At 53.3% G+C, this 18,752-nt stretch overlaps 2 long non-coding RNA genes across 3 annotated transcripts in view; both read right to left on the minus strand.

Annotated features, from left to right (window-relative positions):
• Positions 1-18,752, minus strand: part of LOC106993163 (uncharacterized) — a 37,953-nt gene that overhangs the window by 16,465 nt on the left and 2,736 nt on the right. The window contains exon 3 of one of the 2 annotated variants that reach the window (XR_003722426.2): positions 723-982. This is a non-coding gene — a long non-coding RNA (uncharacterized LOC106993163). Of the gene's footprint in view, positions 1-722; positions 983-7,663; positions 7,803-18,752 lie in introns of those variants that run through there. The other variant, XR_013403410.1, reaches the window with a different exon arrangement.
• Positions 8,304-12,779, minus strand: LOC144334046 (uncharacterized). Its single transcript, XR_013403412.1, has 2 exons — positions 12,075-12,779; positions 8,304-11,452 (listed from the first exon to the last, which is right to left on the minus strand). It is a non-coding gene; the product is annotated as an uncharacterized LOC144334046 (long non-coding RNA).

Here is an 18,752-nt window from a genome sequence, read left to right on the forward strand (position 1 = left end):
AAGGGGTCTATGGCCTTCCATCTGGGTAACTGTGTATTGGAGAAAATAAAATAATGCGACATTTTGGGACAATTGGACACTGGCTCTGTCCTCACATTGATTCTAGGAGATGCTGGAGGGACGCTGTGGCCATCCAGTTAGGGAGGGGCTTAGGGAGCCAGGGGATCAATGGAGTTTTAGCTCAGGTCTGACTCCTGGGTCCAGTGGGTCCCCGGCCCATCCTGTGGTCATTTCCCCGGCTCCAGATCCGTAAGTGGAACAGACACACTCAGCAGCCGGCAGAGTCCCCACATGCGTCCCCTGACCTGGGCTGCTATGGGGGGAAAGGCCAAGTGGAAGCCGTTAGAGAGGCCTCTACCTAGAACCGTCAGTCAAAAGCCATCCCACATCCCTGGAGGGACTGCAGACATCAGCGCCACCACCAAGCACTTGAGAGACGCAGGGGCAGTGATCCCCACCACAGCCCATGCCACTCGCCTGTTCGGCCCGTAGGGGAGACAGGTGGGTCCTGGAGAATGACGGGAGACTGTCCTAAGTTTGACTCCAACTGCAGCTGCTGAGCCAGACGTGTTTCCATTGCTTGAGCAAATTAGCACATCTCCTGCTACCTGGTGCGCAGCTACTGATCCGGCAAATGCGTTCTCCTCCACCCCCGTCCACAAGGCCCAGCAGAAGCCAGGCCAGCAACGCACCCTCTCCACCCCACCTCAGGGGCCTCTCACCTCTCCAGCCTGTGTCGGAGGTAATTCTCAGGGGTCTCGATCACCTCTTCCTTCCCCAGGATGTCACACTGGCCCATTACACTGATGACATCATGCTGATGGGACGTAAGGCACAAGAAGTAGCCACCATTCCAGACTTGTCGGTGTCAGAGGGTGGGGAATAAACCCAGCTGCAATTCAGAGCCTTCTACCTCAGGGAAACGTCCAGGGGTGTGGGGCCTGTTCTAAGGTAAAGGACAAGTCATTGCATCTGAATCCTCCTGCAACCAAAAGAGAAAAACAGCACTAAGCGGGCCTGTTTGACATGGGGTTGACATGTTCTTTCTCTTTTAGGTGTCCAACTCTGTCCATTTACTGAGTGATCTGAAAAGCTGCTAGTTCGAAGCATGGCCCAGAGCAAGAGAAGTCTGTGCAGTAGGTCCAGGTTCTGCGCATGCCGTTCTGCCACGTGGGCCACACGACCCAGCAGATCCAATGGTGCCTGGGGTGTCAGTGGCAGACAGAGACCCTGTGTGGAGCCTTTGCCAGGCCCCTGTAGGCACAGGCCTTTAGGATTTGGGAGCAAGGTCCTGTCATCATCCACAGATAACTCACTCTCCTTCTGAGAAACAGCTCTTGCCCTGCTTCTGGGCCTTTGTAGAAATTAAACATTTGGCAGTGTGAATCTATAATCCCAGCACTTTGGGAGGCTGAGGTGGGCGGGTCACCTGAGGTCAGGAGTTCAAGACCAACCTGGCCAACATGGTGAAACTCTGTCTCTACTAAAAATACAAAATTAGCCAGGCATGGTGGCGAGTGCCTGTAATCCCAGCTACTTAGGAGGCGGAGGCAGGAGAATCGGTTGAACCCGGGAGGCGAAGGTTGCAGTGAGCCAAGATGGTGCCGCTGCACTCCAGCCTGGGTGACAGAGGGAGACTCTGTCTCATAAAAAAAAAAAAAAAGAAAGAAAGAGGCTGGGCATGGTGGCTTAAGCCTGTAATCCCAGCACTTAGGGAGGCCAAGGCGGGCGGATCACAAGGTCAGGAGATCGAGACCATCCTGGCTAACACGGTGAAACCCGTCTCTACTAAAAATACAAAAAATTAGCCGGGTGTGGTGGCGGGCGCCTGTAGTCCCAGCTGCTCGGGAGGCTGAGGCAGGAGACTGGCATAAACCAAGATTGCGCTGCTGCACTCCAGCCTGGGTGACAGAGCAAGACTCCATCTCAAAAAAAAAAAAAAAAAAAAGAGAAAGAAGGAAGAAAGGAAGGAAGGAAGGAAGGAAGGAAGGAAGGAAGAGAAACTAAACTAGACAAGGGCCACCAGGTTACCACGTGACTTGAACTGCTCATCATGATCTGGGGACCATCTGACCCACGTAGCCATAAAGTCGTGTGTGCACAGCAGTGCTGCATCAGCCAGTGGAAGCGGGGGATAGGTGATCAGGCCCACGCAGGTCCTGAAGGCACAAGTAAGTTACGTGAAGTAGTGGCCCAAAGCCTGTTGGGCCACCCCACTGCTGCTCCCCTGCCTTCTCCCTCCCCGTCTGTACCTGTGGCTTCGTGGGGAGTTCCCTCTCATTAGTTGACAGAGGAAGAGAAAACTGAGGCCAGACTTACAAATGGTTCTGCTCAGTATGCAGACACTACCGGAAAGTGGACAGCTGCGGTCCTATAGCCCCTAGGGGACATCCCTCAAGGACAGTGGTGAAGAGGAGTCTTCCCCGTGGGTAGAACTTCCGGCATGCACCTGTCTGTGCTCCACTTAGAAGGAGCAGATGTGTGACGATATTTGATTCATGGCTGTTGCCATTGATTTAGGTGGATGGTCAGGTGCTTGAAAGGAACATGATTGGAAAATTGGTGACCGAGAAATGTATGGAAGAGATGTATAGACAGCCCTCTCTGAACAGGCAAATGACATCAAGATATCTGTGTCCCACGTGGATGCTCACCAAAGGGTGACCTTAGCAGAGGAGGACTTCAGTAATCAGGTGGACAGGATGACCTGCTCTATGGACACCAGTTAGGCTTTTCCCAGCCACCCCTCTCATCACCCAGTGAGCTCCTGAGCAAAGTGGCTGTGGTGGCAGGGATGGAGGTTGTGCATGGGCTCAGCAACATGGACTTCCACTCACCAAGGCCAAGCTGGGTACCACCAGCACTGTGTGCCCATCTGCCAGCAGCAGAGACCAACACTCAGCCTGACAGGCTCCATTCCCCAGAGTAATCAGCCTGGTGCCTGGGGGCAGGTGGATGACACTAGAGGCTCCCATCATGGGAAGGGTGCTAAGGCTCCATTCCCTAGAGTGATCAGCCTGGTGCCTGGAGGCAGGTGGGTGACACTAGAGGCTCCCATCATGGGAGGGGCACTGAGGCTCCATTCCGTAGAGTGATCAGCCTGGTGCCTGGGGGCAGGTGGGTGACACTGGATGGCTCCCATCATGGGAGGGGCGCTGGTTTGTTCTTATTGGGATAGGGGCCTGCCATGGATATGCATTTGTCTTCCCTGCACACGGTGTTTCTGTCGTCACTACCATCTGTGGGCTCAGAACACCTCATCCACTGCCGTGCTGTCCACACAGCATTGCTTTGACCAATGAACTCACTTTGCAGCCAAAGAAGTATGGCGGTGGGCTCATGCTCGTGGCATTCACGTGTCTTACCACATACTCCATCATCCTGAAGCAGCTGGCGTGATAGAATGGTGGAATGGGCTTTTGCAAACACGGCTCCAGCACCAGCTGGGTGGCGATGCCTTGGAGGGCTGGGGCAAGGTGCTGCTCCAGGAGGCTGTCTGTGCTCTGGATCAGGGTCCGATATGTGGAGCTGTCTCTCCCACAGTCAGGATTCACGGGTCCAGGAACCAAGGGGCAGAAGTGGGAGTGGCACCACCCACCGTCACCCCCAGTGACCCAGTAGCAGGGTTTTTGTTTCCTGTTCCCATGACTTTACGCTCTGCTGGCCTAGGGGCCTTGGTTCCGAGGTGAGGAATGCTGCCACCAGGAGACACAACAATGACTCCATTGAACTGGAAGTTAAAGTGCCACCTGGGCACTTGGGGCTCCTCAAGCCTCAGAGTCAACAGGCCGATAAGGGAGTTTGGATGCTGGCTGGGGATTGAACCAGAGGACCCAGGGGACATTGGACTGCACTCCACACTGGAGACGTGGAGGAGTGTGTGGAATGCAGGAGGCCCCTTAGAGCTTCTCTAAGTGTAACCACACCCTGTGGTTAAGATCCCTGGAAACCACAGCAAGGCAAGTTTCCCTAGGAAACTACAGCAAGGCCCAGACCCTTAAGCACTGAAGCCTTGGGTCCCCCGGCCAGGTACAGAACCATTACCAGCTGAGGTGCTTGCTGAGGGCAAAGGGACTACAGAATGGACAGTGGTTATAAATACCAGGTACTCCTGTAGCTTGGCCAGTTGCAGAAACGAGGACTGCAACTGTCACGAATGTTTCCTCTCTATTTTGCTAAGAAAGCATTTGTGCGTATGCGTACATATATTCAGCAAATATCTGTTTTCTTTCCTCTCTTACTCCTTTATCATGTAGTGTAAGATCTGCTGACTTTGTCTCAGTATCAAGGTATTGTGAATTTTACATGACAGTGTTGAGGCCATGGGATATTGGGAGAGACTTCACCTCCTCTTCCAGGGAGGGAGTCAGTGCGTGTCTGGTTGTTTGTGGGATAGTTGTAACATGTTGGTTGGAACCATGACCTTGCTGCTGTCTATTTGGAGATGAAGTACAGTTTAAGGAGGCGTGTATGGGTTCCAAGCTGACAAGGAGTGAACTTGCGATGGTTCGTTTCAGCTGTCAACTTGACTGGATGAAGGGATACCCAGAGAGTACGAAAGCATTATCTCTGGGTGTGCCTGTGAGAGTGTTTCCAGGAGAGGCTGGCGTTTGAGTCCGTGGGCTGAGTAAGGAAGGTCTGTCCTCACCCAGTGTGGGAGGGCACCATCCAATCCACTGAGGGCCCAGGCAGAAGGGAAAGATGAATTGGTGCTCTCTTGCTCTCTCTTCCCCCGCCAGAGATGTGACACCCACCTCCTACTGCCCTTAGACATCGGAACTCCTGGTTCTCTGGCCTTTGGACCCTGGGACTTATACCAGTGGCCCCTCTGACTGCGAGTTACACTGTCGGCCTCCCTGGTTCTCAGATCTTCAGGCTTAAACTGAGCCACACTACCAGGCTCCCTGGGTCCCCTTGCACAGGGCAAATCATGGGACTTCTCAGTCTCCATAATCATGTGAGCCGATTCCCATAATAAACTCCCCTTTCTTCCATCCATCCATCCATCCATCCATCCATCCATCCATCCATCCAGCTACTCAGCTAGCTACCTATGTCTCTACTTATCTCTCTCTATGTCTACCTATATCTCTGTCTACATCTGTATATCTCTCTGATCTATCTCTAGCTCTATCTCTATGGTAATCTCGATCTATCTATCTGCCTGTCTGTCTGTCTGCCTGCCTGCCTGTCTGTCTGCCTGTTTGCCTGTCTATCTGTCTGTCTGTCTGCCTGCCTGCTTGTCTGTCTGTCTGTCTGCCTGTCTATCTGCCTACCTGTCTATCTGCCTGTCTGTCTGTCTGTCTGCCTGCCTGCCTGCCTGTCTGTCTGTCTGCCTGTCTATCTGCCTGCCTGCCTGTCTGCCTGTCTGTCTGCCTGTCTATCTGTCTGTCTGTCTTGGTCTCTATGGATCTGTACTTACTCATCTATCTCACTCCGTTTTTCTGTCTCTGTATCTATCAATCTACATCATGGAGGACCATGGCAGGCGCTCACCGCTGTGCACTGCACCATCCCTCCCAGTGGGACCAGAGCACTGGTCCAGCCGGCTGCCCACAGCTCTCAGCTCTCTTCTCCCAAGGAAATGCCCTCAGCCAAAGTCAGGTCCCTCACCCATGGCTTCTCCCTGCCCTGGAAGCCACCTCAACCCAATGAATGGTCGATAGAGGAAGCAACAGGTCAGGTCTTTCACCTCAATTCATGGCCTCTCTAAAGGCCAATGCTCCAAAAGCACCCAAGGCATCATCAGAAACCATCTTTGCGAGTGCAACACAGCTCAGCTCCCCACACCTGCTCCTTCCCTCTCTCCCAGCCTTTGTCCCTAAGAGCACTCGCCACTTTACCCTTGACCTGCACGTCTGTCTGGCAGTGTCTCTCGGGGAACCAAACCTCAGCGGTTTGGAAACAACAAATTCCAAAGGTCGTGCCTGGGCCTGGAGCTCTGCTGACACGGAAGCCATGTCCACCTGGGACCTGAGGGCGTTTCTTGTCTCGCAGGCCTGATATTGAGTGGTGTGCACCTGCACATACATGTGGTTGTTAAAACACAGAACGGCTTCCATGCTGGCTGAACAGCCCCGACCTTGAGCCTCCAGGTGTCCCCCAGAGGCCACCCAGTCCCTTCCCACAGGATCCAAGCAGGGCACGACAGAGAGCTTCTGGAACGTCACTCGATGCCGTGGCCAACCCCATTCTGATGGGTCCGCACCATTCGGGGCTGCTTGTTAAGCATGACTAAAGTCACGCACCGTTGTCTGCCAGGACTGCCACAGCAAAACGCCACACTCTGGCAGCCTTCACAGCAGACATTTATCTCCCCAGCCCTGGGGAGCCCAAGTCCAAGCCCAAGTTGTTGTTGGGGCTGGTTCCTTCGGGGGCTGCGAGGGAGCCTCTGCCCAGTCCCTGAAGCCTCTGCCCAGTCCCTCCAGCCTCTGCCCAGTCCCTCCGGCCTCTGCCCAGTCCCTCCAGCCTCTGTCCAGTCCCTCCGGCCTCTGCCCAGTCCCTCCAGCCTCTGTCCAGTCCCTCCAGCCTCTGCCCAGTCCCTGCAGCCTCTGCCCAGTCCCTGCAGCCTCTGCCCAGTCCCTGCAGCCTCTGCCCAGTCCCTCCAGCCTCTAGGGCTCCCCCGCAGCCTTGTGCTTCTTGGCTCATGGAGCATCACTCTAATCTCTGCCTTCACCTTCACACGGCGTCCTTCCTGTGTGTGCGTCTGCATCCAAATTTCCCTGTTCCTAAGGTCACCGGTCAGATCTGAGCAGGATCCTAATGGCTATAGCTTAGTTACATCTGCAGTGACCTTATTTCCAAATAAGGTCACATATGAGGCACTGAAGGTCAGGACTGCAACTTGCTTGTCTTCCTATCATGGAATCAGACCAGCAGGTGCGTCACATTCTGCCAGAGGGAGAGCGGGCAGACGCCCAAAGGGCTCGAAGCTCCGGGAAGAACTGCAGTTGCAGCTGCTTGGACAGGCGTGGGCGCTCAAACCCTCCCATGACAGCCCTGGTTGGGGGCTCCATCCATAGCCCCTGATGGAGTGGGGTAAGGCCCTTCCTTCTGACCTACAGGACCTTGGAACCCTGGGCCACTGCAGAGGGACTCAGGGTCTGACCAGCAGCCTTTGACATGGCCAAGAGTGAAAGTGATGGGGACCCACGAGCCATCAGAGCTCTGTCTCCAGAGCCTGCACAGGGAGTGTAGGACAAGAAGCAAAGGAATCAGGAGCACGTCAAGGCGGACACCAGATTTGGAAGAACACCCCAGGGGAGGTGCTCCCAGGCGGGTGGGGCAGAGGGCAGTCTCCTCCTAGGCTTCCCTGGGTCCCGGCCCGGCCCAGCTGGGCGTCCCACCGTCTTTGGTGTGGTGTGCTCTCTGCCCGGGGCCCTGTGATGGGCGTCTTGCTTCTCTAAACCGCGAGGCCCTCACAGAATCCCCCAGCATGTCTGAAGCACCTGGAGGAGAAAAGATTTATTTCCTCATTTGTCGCCAGATTCATGGTTGAGGCTCTCATAACAAAAGACAGATTAACAAGAGAAAAGCAGACACATGTATTCAATATCAGTTTCATGTAGTATAGGAGCCTTCAGAAATGAGGACCCAGCACTTTGGGAGGCCAAGGCGAGTGGATCATTTGAAGTCGGGAGTTCCGAGACCAACCTGGCCAACATAGTGAGATCCCCATCTCTACTAAAAATACAAAATCAGCCAGGCATGGTGGCAGGCACCTGTAGTCCCAGCTACTGGGGAGGCTGAGGCAGGAGACTCTCTTGAATCCGGGAGGTGGAGGTTGCAGTGAGCCGAGATGCCTGGGTGACAGAAAAAAAAAAAAAAGAAAAGAAAAGAAGGCCGGGCGCGGTGGCTCACGCCTGTAATCCCAGCACTTTGGGAGGCCGAGGCGGGCGGATCACAAGGTCAGGAGATCGAGACCACGGTGAAACCCTGTCTCTACTAAAAATACAAAAAATTAGCCGGGCGCGGTGGCGGGCGCCTGTAGTCCCAGCTACTCAGGAGGCTGAGGCCGGAGAATGGCGTAAACCCAGGAGGCGGAGCTTGCAGTGAGCCGAGATCGCGCCACTGCACTCCAGCCTGGGCGACAAAGCGAGACTCCGTCTCAAAAAAAAAAAAAAAAGAAAAAAAGAATAGAAAAGAAAAGAAAAGAAAAAAGAAATGAGGACCCAAAGGAAGAGGGAAACCCGTGTATTTTAATGGGAAGTTTGATGGAGAGTCATGCAGAAGTGTGACTGGATTGGACAAAGTGGGCGTACTCGTCCGTTCTCGCACTGGTATAAAGAATACTTGAGACTGGGTAATTCATAAAGAAAGGAGGTTTAATTGGCTTGCCGTTCCCCAGGCTGTACAGAAAGCATGGTGCTGGCATCCACATGGCTTCTGGGGGCGGGCTCAGGAAACTTACAATCATGGCGGAAGGCAAAGGAAGAGCTGGCACTTCACATGGCCGGAGCAGGAGGAAGCCAGAGGAAGAGAGGGGAGGTGCCATATGCTTTTAAACAAGCAGGTCTCATGAGAACTCACTATCATAAGAACAGCACCGGGGGGAAATCCACCCCCAGCATCCAATACCCTCCCAGCAGGCCCCACCTCCAGCATTGGGGATTACAATTCCACATGAGATTTGGCAGGTACACAGATCCAAACCATATCAGGGTGTGGCCTGAGGGTGATAAACTGGGGGGACTTCGCAAGTCCTGCGGTCCTAGTCCATCATGTTCTGTTAGAACAGAAAACCACAGACTGGGTAACTTCTTGGCTCCTCGTCCTAGAGGCTGGGAGGTCCAAGATTGAGAGGCTGCCTCTGGCAGGGGCCTTTGTACTGCCTCATCCCACCACAGAAGGGCAGAGAGGGAGAGAGAACAGCCAGAAAGAAGGGAGCCAAACTCCTCCTTCTGTCAGAGCCTGCTCCCATAACAATGATGTTAGTACATTATGGGCAGAGAGATGGGGGACACATTCAGACCACAGCAGCCCCCTCAACCTCCACATACTGCACATTGAGGGGAGGGCCGGGGCACTGGAAGGAAACATCAGAGCCTGGAGAAGACCACCAGGCTCACCAGGGCTATGCCCTCACCCGGCACCCAGCACCAAGGGGCTCATGGGAAACAAGATGGGTCTCTCGGTGCATGAGTGTGGGGAACACACAGTCCACAGTGCATCCTGGGCTCATGATCTGAACCCCGGTCCTGGGCAGCCCTGGGGAGAGGCTCCAGGCTGAGATCAGCCACATCTGGGGGAGTAGACAGTGTCCCCAGTCTCGCCTTGTCCCATGGACTCTGACAGGGGTTGAAGAAGCAAGGAGGCTCCAAGGACCAGGGAGGGGGAGTCTGGCCGGCCATCTAGGAGCATCAAGGCGCCTGCTCCCTCTTGGCATGGCCCAGTCCTGTAGGTGGTCAGTTATGCAATGCCACTGCCTTCCTACCCACAAGGAGGGTGGGTGGACTCAGCGGTCAGGCCCAGGCTTCCTTCTTGGCTCAGGCGAGGAACACAGGGGGCTTTGGGCTTTGCTTATTCAATTAACAAATGAACTCCTGGTCTGTGCCAGGCCCCCATTTAAATGGTCCCTGGGATACAGCAGGGTACAGAATGGGCCCCAACCCTGGCCCCATGGCTGACCTTCTGGAGAGCCTGAGGAGTGAGGGGTGCCCTCCAGGCACAGCAGATGGGGCAGGCTCTGCATTCGGGGCACCAGCCGCTTTCCCATCACCCACCCACTCCACCCGAGCCCTTCTGGGTCAGCTGGGCTCCTGGCTCTGCCTGCCTGGAGTGCAAGACGCCAAGTTCCTTCCTGGACAGTGAGAGAACCACGCCAAAAAGAAATGAAAGGAAGGCAGACGGCGAGATGAGGGAGAGGGTGGGCACCCAGCCAGGGACTGCAGAGACGAGGAGGAGACACAGAGACCCACTGTCCCCAGCCACTGCCAGTGAGGCTGGCCCAGGGCCAGGAGCTCGGTGTCCCTGGCATGCATGTGGCCCCCCGCGCTCCCATGGCCAACAGGAGTGGGGCGGCCACCTCGTCTGCCACAAGCCTCTCCCACCTCCCATTCACTGGTCTCATTTTTAAGTTTTTCTCTCCCAGTTATTCAGGATTGATTTGGAGAGCAGAGCAATAACTGCACGTGGTTCTTCACTTTCCTTCACATAAGAACCAAACCATCATCCACCCCAAGCCTCTCTCTCCAGCCTGCCCCCGAAGTGAGCACGATCTCCCTCCTCTTCCACGGCTGTGCTGTTCCCAGCGGAGGCCCAGGCTTGGCCATCCGTTCATTCTTGGAGTCCTCAAGAAATTGTGAGCTCTGCAGTGGGGAGCAGCCACTGTCAAAGACCCCGGAACTTCCTCCTTGCTGCGTCCACCAACCCCCACTGCCCGCTGGGCACTTCCAAGCTGAAGCAAGCTTGCTCACTGAAAAAATCTTACCTTTGACCCAACTTCCCACTCCCAAGATACCCAATCTGGCCTCCCCTCTGGATACCACTGTGGGTTTCCCTTTGCTGATGGGGTCCCCTCTCGAGCTGTGGTTCCCCTCTGCTGATGGGGTCGCCTCTCCAGGGGGGCTCCCCTCTGCTGATGGGGTCCCCTCTCCAGGTGGGGCTCCCCTCTGCTGAGGGGGTCCCCTCTCCCGCTGGGGCTCCTCTCCAGTGACAGGGTCCCCTTTCCATCTGGGACTCCCCTCTGCTGACAGGGTTCCCTCTCCAGGTGGGACTCCCCTCTGCTGATGGGGTCCCCTCTCCAGCTGTGGCTCCCCTCCACTGATGGGGTCCCCTCTCCAGCTGTGGCTACCCTCCGCTGATGGGGTCCCCTCTCCAGGGGGGCTCCCCTCTGCCGACGGGGTCCTCTGATGGGATCTCTACTCCAGGGGGGCTCCCTCCACCGATGAGCTCCCCTCACTGGGCTAGGTGACCTCCCTGCCCTATCTGTGTCTGCAGGTTGAGGCCAGGCAGGGCTGCCCAGTATCCGACAAGCTCCCCTTTCTTTCTTGGGCACTGCCCACTTATTCAGGTCTCAGCCAGGCAGCCCCTCCAGGGGGAACCTTCAGAGTCCCCTTCAGCAACACAGCTTCCTCTCTATGGCCCAGCTCATGCTGAAGTAAACAAGGCAATGTCATTAACAGCTGGTATCAGCTTGTACAGGGAACCAATGGCCCCAGAAGCCTCTGCGGAGGCCCAGGCTGTGAGGGTCAGGGGTCAGGAAGAGCCCTCAGGGGTCCCTCCTCACAGGGGATGGTGACAACACAGTGGGGGACAGAGGGGTCAGGGCTGGGTCCAGGACAAGGTGACCCTGGCCAAAAAAGGCCGGGCCTGGTGGGCACCAGCATGGAGGGAACACAGCCGATTGGAAAAGCAGGACTGGGTCCTCTTCTGTGCTTCCAGCCCCTTTAAACCTCATGCAGCTTGTAGGAAGGGGATCAGAGGCCCGTGGCTTCCCACAGCTATGCTGCACCTGGGGACATGAAGCCCAGGGTAGCTCAGCCAGCTCTGGTCACGGCCGACAGACCCTCCCACCAGCCTCACCCACCCTTCCTCAGGGAACAGGGTCCTAACAAGCTGCTTCCTTATCCCTATGTTGAACAAAAACTCATGGGTTCAGACAAGAGTGAAGGTGACTCCGCCACCACCCATCCCACCTCCAGCAGGCAGCCGCCCCCAAAATTATTGATTTATTAAATCAATGTCAGGTGCCAGCCAGCTCCACCTGTCCCCAACCTGCAGGCACCGACAGGGGTCACTCAGTACAGGGAGAGGAGCCCATCAGTGAAGGGGGGCCCCCCTGGAGAGGGGACCCCGTCAGCAGAGGGAAGCCCCAGCTGGAAACAGTAAATAGGCAGACTATTCACTGTCTTCCCCCTCAAGCCAGTCCCACAGAGTCACAGAGTCCAGTGGCTACCAGACCTCCTGGGCCCACCCAGGAGGCCCCAACCCCACTCCAGCCAGCAGGACCATCTAGCCATGTCCCCTGGGCAGGGCCTCCCCCTGCTCAGCTCAGCCTGGATTTCCGGATTCCACTGCCTGCCAGGGATCCTGAGGAGGAGATAGTATCAGAGCTTCACCAGCCCTTCTCATACCCAGGAGTCCTCGTGATGATAACAGTGTGTGCACCAGGCTGTGCAGGTACTGGCCAGGATCCTCTGAGGGGACGAAATCTCCACAGTAGAGCACCTCTCTGATGTCCATCCTGGGCTTCCGTGGCCCTGCCTGGCCACTGCCTGCTGCTCTTGGTCCAGATCATGGACCCTCAGAGGCCAACCAGGCCTCAGCCTGTGCCTACAGCATCCCCTCTATCCACTGGGCTCCTGAATTGCTCCTTCCACCTGTCTCCCACCCAGAGCAGAACGAAGGGGAGGCCCCCAGAGCCCGGCAGCTCCCGGAGAGACTCCCGTCCCCACCCCACACGCCATCACCACAAACTGCCGGAGAGTTTAGCGGATCCCATGACTTGGGGTCTCCAAAGAGACCCCCGGGACATCTCATCAAGACTCCCCTGGGCACCACACGCTCAGGCTTCCCACCCCTGGCCTACCCCACGGGGTGTGCCCAGTCCCGCATCTCACCCCAAATCCACACATGCATGAGCCTGAAAGCACCACACACCCTCTGGTGCTCAGCCCTCCCTTCCTCCCTGGGGTCCCCCACATCCTCTGGTGCTCAGCCCTCCCCTCCTCCCTGGGGTCCCCCACACCCTCTGGTGCTCAGTCCTCCCTTCCTCCCTGGGGTCCCCCACACCCTCTGGTGCTCAGTCCTCCCTTCCTCCTTGGGGTCCCCCACACCCTCTGGTGCTCAGTCCTCCCTTCCTCCCTGGGGTCCCCCACACCCTCTGGTGCTCAGTCCTCCCTTCCTCCCTGGGGTCTCCTGCACCCTCTGGTGCTCAGTCTTCCTTTCCTCCCTGGGGTCCCCTCACCTCCCTGCCCCCAAGCCTTGCCTTCCCTTGCAAACCTCACAAGAGGATTGTTTACTCTCCTGAAAGCAGAGAGGGCCCTTTTCTTGGAACCTCTCGGCCATCTCTGCCTCCAGTCCCAGCTGTTGTCAGCCCTGGCCTGGCCCCAGCAGGAAGTGAACACTGCTCTCCCTGCTTCCCGTCCGGCCCCAAGGTCTGTTCTTGCCCTTCGGCCAGAGAGGTTTAAAAGCACAACTCAGGCCCCGCGTGCCCTGCCCCCCAGGGCTCCACACCTCTGAGCACCTGCGCAGTAACACGGAGGCTCCCAGCCCCGCCTCGCCCCACGGTCCCTTTCAACACTATCTGGCCTTGGGCCTTTGCTATTCCCGGGGCCTGGAAGGGCCCCCTCATCCCCCAAGTGTCAGACAAAGGCCTCAGAACAGTGTCCCTGCCCGGCGTGCTTGGTCTTGACTGCTAGGCCCCAAATCATTCCTTTTCCCATTGTCGCTTGGTTTCTCTGCAGCTCGGGTCACTACCCCAAATTCCTGAATTGAGTGACGTGTCTACCTATTTAATGTTTTCCCCGTCTAGACTGGGAGCCCTACAAAGGCAGGGCCCCCTGGGCAAGAACAGTGACGGCCAGGAGCCCCTGCAGAAGATAGCTATACGTGTGCCCCAGGCCCCAGATGGCACTCAGCCCTGCCTGTCAATGCTGGACATAGGGCAGTTTTTTGTGTGTGTGTGTGTGTTTTGTTTTTTTTTTTTTTTTTTTTTTTTTGAGACGGAGTCTCGCTCAGTCACCCAGGCTGGAGTGCAGTGGTGCGATCTGGGCTCACTGAAAGCTCCGCCTCCCGGGTTCACGCCATTCTCCTGCCTCAGCCTCCTGAGTAGCTGGGACTACAGGCACCACCACCACGCCTGGCTAATTTTTTGCATTTTTAGTAGAGATGGGGTTTCACCGTGTCAGCCAGGATGGTCTCGATCTCCTGACCTCGTGATCCGCCCGCCTCGGCCTCCCAAAGTGCTGGGGTTACAGGTGTGAGTCACCGCGCCCGGCCAATAGGGCAGTTTTTATCCCGGCTTTCTACACAAGGAGGAAAGACTAACCATACCGGCGGGCAGCGGCCAGATCACATATGTCAATAGAACTCTGACCCCTGAGAAGCCTGGAAGCCAAACCACACCTCTGTAGCAATCAGCCCAGAGGCTCAGGCCACGGCTAATGGCTGCCAGGTTCCCTATTTTTGCCCCCAACTCAAGACCAACTGGAGGAAGGCAAATATGCCCCTGATGAAGGGTGGCTGCCTCCAGCTTCCCCAGCCCACAGCCTCAGCCTCCCCAGCCTGCTGCCTCTAGCAGCACACATCTGAAGCCTTCTCTCTTGGTTGGTTTTGTTGGTATTTTGGAAAGTTTTTCTTTTTTTTTTTGAGACAGCGTCTCGCTCAGTCGCCCAGGCTGGAGTGCAGTGGTGCAATCTCGGCTTACTGCAAGCTCCGCCTCCCGGGTTCACGCCATTCTCCTGCCTCAGCCTCCCGAATAGCTGGGACTACAGGCGCCTGCCAACACGCTAAATTTTTTTTGTATTTTTAGTAGACACGGGGTTTCACTGTGTTAGCCAGGATGGTCTCCATCTCCTGACCTCATGATCCGCCTGTCTCGGCTTCCCAGCGTGCTGGGATTACAGGTGTGAGCCACTACGCCCGGCCTTTGGAAGGTCTTTTATACCTTTAATAAGATAAAATTCATATAGCATAAAACTTAGCAATTTAAACTGTAGACTTAGTGTGGTGTGACTTTAGAGTAGTCACAGAATCGTGCAACCATCACCACTGCCTAATTTTAGAACATTTTCAACATCCCAAAGACAGACCCCCATAGATACCTGTTAGCACCCACTCCCCATCGTGTCCGCAAAGCCCCAGGCAGCCACTTAGCAATCTACTTTCCATCTCTATTAATTTGCCCATTCTAACCACTTGAAAAAAAATGGAATCACAACAGTCTTTTGGGTCTGGCTTCTTTCCTTCAGCATCATATCCTCAAAGTTCATCCATGTTGTAGCTTGTATTAGTACTTTGTTTATTTTTATGGCTGAATAATATTCCACTGTATGGGTAGATCAATATTTTGTTTATTTATTTATTCGTTGATGAATATTTGAATTGTTCCCACTTTTTAGCTATTAAAACTAGTGCTGGCTGCGTGCAGTGGCTCATGCCTGTAATCCTAGCACTTTGGGAAGATGAGGCAGGTGGATCACTTGAGGCCAAGAGTTTGAGATCAGCCTGGCCAACATGGTGAAACCCCCTGTCTCTACTAAAAACACAAAAATTAGCCAGGCATGGTGGGGCATGCCTGTAATCTCAGCTACTTAGGAGGCTGAGGCAGAAGAATCTCTTGAATCCGGGGGGGCGGAGGTTGCAGTGCACCACTGCACTTCAGCCTGGGCAACAGAGCAAGACTCTGTCTCAAAAAACAAAACAAGGCCGGGCGCGGTGGCTCAAGCCTGTAATCCCAGCACTTTGGGAGGCCGAGACGGGCGGATCACGAGGTCGGGAGATTGAGACCATCCTAGCTAACACGGTGAAACCCCGTCTCTACTAAAAAGTACAAAAAACTAGCTGGGCGAGGTGGCGGGCGCCTGTAGTCCCAGCTACTCGGGAGGCTGAGGCAGGAGAATGGCGTGAACCCGGGAGGCGGAGCTTGCAGTGAGCTGAGATCCGGCCACTGCAGTCCAGCCTGGGCGACAGAGTGAGACTCCATCTCAAAAAAAAAAAAAAAAAAAAAAAAAAACAACAAAACAAACCACTACTGCTATGAACGTATATGTGCATATTGTTATACAGACATATGCTTTCATTTCTCTTGGATACACACACACACACACACACACGTCTAGGAGTGCAATTGCTGGTTTTTATGGCAACTCTGTGTTTAGCATTTTGAGAAACGGCCAGTGTGTTTTCCAAAGTGGCTGCACTATTTTGCATTCCCACCAGCAATGAAGGAGGGTTCTAACTTCTCCACACCTCTGCCAACACTTGTTATTGTCTGTCTCTTTTATTTATAGCCGTGGTATCTCGCTGTGTTTTGATTTGCATTTCCCTGATGACTAATAATGGGGACATCTTTTCATGAACTTATCGGTCATGAGTACGTCTTCTTTGGAGCAAGGTCTATTGTAATCCTTTATCCATCATTAAAGGTAGGTGGTTTGTCTTTTTGTTGGTAAGTTATAAGAGTTCTTTACATGTTTAGATACTACTCCCTTATCAAATAGATGATTCACAAAGGTTTTCTCCCATTTCGTGGGTTGCCTTTCCACTTCCTTGATGGTGTCCTTTGATGCACAAAAGTTTTTAGCTTTGGCCAAGTCTAATTTCTCTATTTTTTCTTTTGTTGCCTGTGCTTTTGGTAGTGCATATTAAAAACCATTGTTTAACACAAGTTCACCAAGATTTATTCCTATGTCCTTTCCTAAGGATTTTATTTTTTATTTTCTTTTTCCTTTTTTTTTTTTTTTTTTTGAGATAAAGTCTCTGTCGCTGAAGCTGGAGTGCAGTGGTGCAATCTCGGCTCACTGCAACCTCTGCCTCCTGGGTTCAAGTGATTCTTCTGCCTCAGCCTCCCGAGTAGCTGCGATTACAGGCACCCGCCACCACCACGCCCAGTTAATTGTGTTTTTAGTAGACACGGGGTTTCACCATGTTGGCCAGGCTGGACTCAAACTCCTGATCTCAGGTGATCCGCTCGCCTCGGCCTCCCAAAGTGCTGGGATCACAGGTGTGAGCCACTGCGCCTGGCCTTCCTAAGGATTTTATAATTTTAGTGCTTACATTTAGGTCTATGATCCATTTTGAGTTAATTTTTGTGCACAGCATGAGGTCAGGGTCCAACTTCATTCTTTTGCACATGGATATCCAGTTGTCCCAGCACCATTTTCTGAAAAGACTATTTCTTCCCCCATTGAATTGTCTTGGCACCCTTGTCAAAAATCAACTGATGGCTGGTCTGAAGGCAGTGAGTTATCGCAATTGATTGTTCACAGTCACCTACAGATGGAACACCTCGTTCTACTCTTTCCCCCCTTCTCACTGCTGCGCTTGAATTGTCTTTAAAAAAATCAATTGACCATAAATGCAAGGATTTGTTTCTGGAGTCTCAACTTTACTGCATTGATCTGTATGCCTATCCTTATGCTAGTACCACACTGTCTTGATTACTGTAGCTTTGCAGTAAATTTGAATCAGGAAATGTGAGCCCTCCAATTTTGCTCTTCTCTTTCTAGATTGTTTTGGCTCTTCTAAAATACAAATACAAAACGCTTGTATTTCCTTATGAATTTCCTTATGAATTGGAGGACCAGCTTGTAAAAAGACAGGTGGGATTTTGCTTGAGATTGTGAAGCTACAGATGAATTCGGGAGTTTTGCCATCTTAACAATATTATGTCTCCTGATCCATGACTGCAGGATATCTTTCCATTTAATTCAATGTTCTTTGATTTCTTTCAAAAATATTTTATATTTTTCAGTACACAAGTTTTACGCTTCTTTTGCTAAAATTATTTCTAGGTATGTTCTTTTTGCCGATATTATAAATATTGTCTTCTTAATTTCGTTTTTGGATTGTTCATTGCTAGGGTATAGAAATAAAATTGATTTTTGTATATTGATCTTGTATCCTGCCACATTGCTATGCATGTTTATTAGTTTTAAAGTTTTTAGTGGATTTTCTATATATGATGTCATATAACCAGCAAATAGAAAGTTTTATGTCTTAGTCCCTTTGAGCTGCCACAACAGACTGCCATAAACCGAGTGACTTATAAACAACACAAATGTATTTCCCACAGTTCTGGAGACTGGGAAGTCCAAGATCAAGGCACCAGTAGGTTTGGTGTCTGGTCGGGGCCTACTTCTGGGTTCGCAGATAGCTGTCTTCTCACTGTGTCCGCCATAGTGAAAGGAAGGGGCCCAGGGTCTTTCTAAGGCTTCGTTTATATAAGGACACTAATCCAATTTAGGAAGGCTCTGACCTCATAACCTAATCTCCCAAAGGCTTCACTTCCAAATGCCATCACCTGGGGAGTAAGAATTTCAACACTGGGGTGGGGCACAGATATTCAACATAGCATTTTACTTCTTCCTTTCTAATATGGGTGCCCTTAACATCTTTTTCTTACCTAATTGCCCTGCCAGAGCCTTCCGGACAGTGTTGAATGGTAGCGGGGAGTGTTCACCCCACGTTACTCCTGATCGCAGGGGAAGAGCTACCCGGCTTTCACCACTGAACACCACATTAGCTGGGGTATTTTTGTCAGTGCTCTTTATCAGGTGGAGGCAGGTCCTTTCCATTTCTAGTGAGTTCAATGCTTCTTTATGAGGGAAGAGTGTGAGCTTTTGTTTGGGTGCTTCCCCTGCGTCTGTTGAGATGATCGTATGGTTTCGGTCCCTTATTCTATTGATATGGCGTATTTATTACCTTGGTTGCTTTTTGGGTGTTGATAATATCCAAACACTTCTGCCACCCCTTTTAATAGAAAGTTGTACAACTCCCCAACCTGCCTGTGCGTGTCTGCCCAACACGAGTGCCAGTGGCCGACTCCCTGCTAGAGTGAGCACTGCACAAATAGCCTCTGCTTGTCCTCATTTGAGTGATCTTCACGTATTCCACGAGAAATCAAGGCACAGGGGTCTCATGAATGGCTCCGCCAACCGAAGGTGTACTCCACTGGGGCTGTGAGTCACCTCACACCAGGGGGAAAGGTCTCTGTCAAACATGGCTTCAAGGAGCCAGGGACCTGGTGCCTCCCACAGGCCAGGCCCTGCCCCCCAAGTGCAATGGGAATATATGCACATGTTACCTGT

Source organism: Macaca mulatta, chromosome 14, assembly GCF_049350105.2.
Source record: "Macaca mulatta isolate MMU2019108-1 chromosome 14, T2T-MMU8v2.0, whole genome shotgun sequence".
In the NCBI taxonomy this organism is placed as follows: domain Eukaryota; kingdom Metazoa; phylum Chordata; class Mammalia; order Primates; family Cercopithecidae; genus Macaca; species Macaca mulatta.